This window comes from Salvelinus namaycush, chromosome 12 (assembly GCF_016432855.1).
Source record: "Salvelinus namaycush isolate Seneca chromosome 12, SaNama_1.0, whole genome shotgun sequence".
NCBI lineage: Eukaryota > Metazoa > Chordata > Actinopteri > Salmoniformes > Salmonidae > Salvelinus > Salvelinus namaycush.
In genome coordinates this window covers 50740165-50744826 of record NC_052318.1, presented here as the reverse complement: position 1 = coordinate 50744826, position 4662 = coordinate 50740165, and the positions used below count along the sequence as shown (strand labels likewise).

General features: G+C 52.6%; 2 non-coding genes across 2 annotated transcripts; both read left to right on the top strand.

The window, feature by feature from the left end:
• Positions 1-820: 820 nt before the first annotated feature.
• On the top strand, positions 821-1007 carry LOC120057641. Its single transcript, XR_005477932.1, has one exon. It is a non-coding gene; the product is annotated as a U2 spliceosomal RNA (small nuclear RNA).
• Positions 1008-1295: 288 nt separating this feature from the next.
• On the top strand, positions 1296-1412 carry LOC120057644. The gene has a single exon (XR_005477934.1). It is a non-coding gene; the product is annotated as a U5 spliceosomal RNA (small nuclear RNA).
• The last annotated feature ends 3250 nt before the right edge of the window (positions 1413-4662 follow it).

Below are 4662 nucleotides of genomic sequence, written 5' to 3'. Positions count from 1 at the left end.
GTGAGAATATATTTTCGTAGATAGTGAGGCTTGTTCCTCCAAATAAAATTGTAACGAATCTTATCTAAGTCCTTTACAATTTCAGGTCTAACACGGGTCCTCGGGCGGAACAGCTGCCGTGGCACGTCCTGTGGGCGTCCTGGCAGTGGTCTGGGAGGGAGTGCAGGTGCGAGGCCTGAAACAGGCTCAAGGACCTGAATTGGTTGAGCCTCCACAAGTGCTTGCCGGTGCGTTCCATCATGTACCGGCATAGCTTGGCGCGATCCCCCACCTGTCCAAGACCATCTTGTGGCAGGGAGGAGACCGTGCGCCATGCCTTTTGGGACTGTGCCTTTGCCTGAGTAGTATGGGCTAGGGCACGGGTGTGGTTAGGAAGGGTAAGAGGGGATTTTGTTTTGACGTGGGCAAGGTTAGAGAGAGGTGTAGGGAGAGCGAGAGGGACGGATAGGGATAGGTTTCTGCTCTGGCTTCTCATGAGTCTCTTTAAACTGGGGCTGTGGGAAGCCAGGCAGAACATGGTAAAGACAGGGAGAGATTGAGGGGTGGAGGGGATAGTTAGGAGGGTGGAAATAGATTTGAGAGGGAGGATGAAGAGGGAGGCGAGTAAGTGGGGGCAGCATGCTGATCGGGAGAGGTGGAAGGGGGTTTTAGGGCTGGGATTAATTTAGATATTTTACGGGGATAGATTGGGGACGTGGAGATAGGGAAAGGTAGTGTTTAGGTATGACGGGGAGGGAAGATGCTCCCCTGAGTTTTGTTTTGAGGATTTATTTTTGTGTTGTAATTTAAAAATGCCTAAATTTGATTTTGATTGTAATATATGGTTTTGTATTGAACGGCATTGAAAGTAATACATCATTTTTTTCAGTTTAATATCTAATACGTCCCCCACCGGGGGACTACATATGAAATAGATTTTTCGAACAGGGAGTCGGAAATGGGGCTTGCTCCGTCCGCTCCACGCATCGACCCGGTATTGCAGTACCTCCGGGAACGGTGCAATACATTTCTCCCATTGTCAAGGGAAAAAAATACACAAAGCTATGTAAACAGCTAGCAGAAGAAGAGAAGGAAAGAAAAAAGACGAAACATCCAAACTGAAAGAAGGACGAAGCGCCCTTCACGGGGTCCCCCGTTTCCCTCAAAAAAAAATAACATTGGCCAGGATAGTGTGTGTGTCTGACTTTTTACCCACAGCTCTCGAAAACTTGGAAGAGTGGGTTCGGGGATCACCCGCGAGATCCCGGCCTAGAGTGCACAGGGTGTGTCTCGGGCCCCGACCTCTGACTTCCATATGACTCTGGTTTCTCTTCATTACGCACAAGCCTTTCGCCTTTTACTAAAGACTTCCGTGGAGAGGAACACTTACTAGTTCAACGTATTTTTGGAGGGGCTTTGCTTCTGGCAGAGCCCGGTATATCTTGTTTCAAGAGAAATTGACAGAGATGACGCCGAGACTTTTTTGCTCAAGTGTTCAAGCCATTTTGGTATTTCTTTTCAGGTATTTATTTTCTGGGAAGAGAGCGGGAGCGGCGTCGAGTGCTCCATTCTCCTTGCGGAGATGGCGCAAAATTCATCATACAGGTCGGTCCCGGTGATCGGGCTTGCAAACACGGTTCGTTTTACGTGGAAGGACAAGGAGATTGAACCTTTTGGACTGGAATCTTTTGGAAGGACCATCTTGATAGGGATCCTCAAGCTGACGGTGAAGGATGTGTTCTGCCTCCAAGGTAACCCGTTGGAAGGAGCTTACGACGTGGCTTTACACACAGAGGAAAAACACGAAGAGGTCCTGAGAATGGCAACAGCAGTAGGAGGTGCGAGGCTGATGTGCAACTATGAGGTGACCAGCCTGGCGAGGAATAATTACAGGGTTGTAACTGTAAACATTTATAACCCTTATGTCGAGGATGAGGTGAGGGCCTTTCTGGGGAGATACATGGATAACGTCTCCTCAGCAAGGCACATCAAAGATTCGCTGGGCTTTTGGAACGGGAGGAGAGGCTTCCAGGCCCTCAGGGAGGACCCGAAGGGGCTGGGCGGCTACCTTCATCCTCCAGCTATGTTCTCCCTGGGGGCTGACAGGGGGACATTATTTTATGCACGTCAGCCACCGTTTTGCAGGCGCTGTATGGCCTACGGCCATATCCTAGCCTCATGCAGCACAAGAGAGTGCAGATTTTGTGGATCTGGGGAGCACGAGGCTAAGGACTGTGATGAGCTAGTCAGCACACCTGTGGCGGGGATGCCCGGCTCGTCAGAGGTCATGCACATCTGCAGCTGGGGCAGGAGCAGGGGATGGGGGAAGAAGAGGAGGGGGAGGAGGCCCAGACCAAGACCCGACCACAGGCCCAGAGGGGACGGCCTCACAGGAGGAGGAAATACCGGCAGCAGGAGGAGAGGGGGACGGAGATGGTACGGGAGGAGAGGAGGGAAAGGAGGTTGGAAGAAGCAAGGAAGTGGAGAAGCCAGAAAGAGCAGTGTAACGGATGTGAAATGGCTAGCTAGTTAGCGGGTATGCGCTAATAGCGTTTCAATCAGTTACGTCACTTGCTCTGAAACCTAGAAGTGGTGTTGCCTCTTGCTCTGCAAGGGCCGCGGCTTTTGTGGAGCGATGGGTAACGACGCTTCGTGGGTGACTGTTGTTGATGTGTGCAGAGGGTCCCTGGTTCGCGCCTGTGTCGGGGCGAGGGGACGGTCTAAAGTTAAATACTGTTACATTGATGCTGTTGACCCGGATCACTGGTTGCTGCGGAAAAGGAGGAGGTTGAAAGGGGGGTGAGTGTAACAGATGTGAAATGGCTAGCTAGTTAGCGGGTACGCGCTAATAGCGTTTCAATCAGTTACGTCACTTGCTCTGAAACCTAGAAGTACCCTTGCTCTGCAAGGGCCGCGGCTTTTGTGGAGCGATGGGTAACGGCGCTTCGTGGGTGACTGTTGTTGATGTGTGCAGAGGGTCCCTGGTTCGCGCCCGAGGTCGGGGCGAGGGGACGTACTAAAGTTATACTGTTACAGCAGCAGAGGAGGAAGAGGTGGGGGAGAATGAGACGGCGGAAGGACCAGTAGAAGAGGGGGTGTGGGGGGACAGCATAATGTCGAGCGCTCTCGTGGAAGAGATGAGGGGAATGGTGGAGGAGCTGGCGGGGAGGGGAGGTGGTGTCTCCCCGCTACCGACAACGCCTAAGAAGAAAGGGGCCAAGCGAGCGATGGGGGTGGGAGAAAACTCTGTGTCCTCGCTGGTTTCCCCAGCCCCTCAACTCCTGGTGGATTTTGATATACCAAACAAGGCTGAGGGGTTGCAGTTCCTGATTGGGGACATGGGCTCCCCTGTTCTCTACCCAACCAGATACGGGGCTGGGGAAGTGGAGGAGTGTGGGGGTCAACCCAGGATGCAGGGCACTCCGGTGCCAAACACCATTCCTGCATCCTGGATTGGCGAGATGGAGGAAGACGGGACGATGTCAGGAGTGCGGACGGCGTCCCCGCCGGTGGAGATGGAGCAGGGGAGCATCGGGTGAGCCTCCTGTTTTGTTTTCATTTGGGCTTAGTTTTTGGGTGATGGTAGTTATTTGATTTGATTATACATTTTTTCAAGATGTGTATGACTTTTGTTAGCTTAAATGTAAGAGGGTTAAGGGACTTTGTTAAGAGGAGGGCGGTTTTTAGTTATTTAGAGGGTGTGGGTTTTGATTTCTGTTTTCTACAGGAGGTTCACCTGATGTATGTAAGAGGTATGTAAGGGAAGTCGACAAGTCAGATCCGTAACTTTGGGATAAGGATCGGCTCTAAGGGCTGGGTCGGTCGGGCTGGGGTGTGGGGGTTCATCGGAGTGGTGTCCGCAGGTGGGCTGAAGGCGGACCGGTGAGTGGTTGGGTCTGGCGGTGGCAGCGGCGACTCTGGACACGTGCCGGGCCCTTCGGTGCTCGTCGGGCACATTAACGCGGGGTCTCCGGTGGGTTGCCTCGGCCAGCGCCTAGCAGCACAGGTTAGTGTAGGGAGGTAAGGGGGGTCCCTCTAGTAGGGCCTCTTCAGCCCCTACTGGTAGGACTCCTGGCAGATACGTACCAAGGGTTGAAAACTAAAGGAATTTATGGGGTACAAGTGACTACTTGACCGAATCCTAGCCACTTGAGCACCAGAGAAATATATTCGAGCCATTTCTCAACCCAAAGTGTCCAAACTGGGGTATCAACCATGGACCCACACATGCTACGCCAGGGGCATGATTGTGAGCAGCAAAGCCTGGAGATGCGGAAAGGAAGCGATCAGATAAGAGATGATATGACAAATGCGAAAAGCGAAATTGTAAAATCAAGCATTGCTTGAAATGTAGATGGTCGAGGATGTCCGGACCAAAGGGGGAGAAATCTCCTCCTCGCAAGAGAGGAACTTGGGAAAACGTATCCTTCCAGGATAAGTCTCAGGCCTCGGGCCCAGCGAGGGAGGACATGGGCTCGGTGGCGCCTCAGTGTGTCGGCGAATCAAAAACACCTACCCTAGCATCGCGGGATGGGGGTAGTGATGTCGTGCTGCCACCACAACCAGTTCCATCGGTGGAAAAGGCCCCAGTCAGCTGCTCAGTGGAAACGGCTACACAAAGTACCCCGCTGGTATCAATTCCCGTCCGAGATATCACTTGAGACTGTTGGGAAGGCGGTGAAG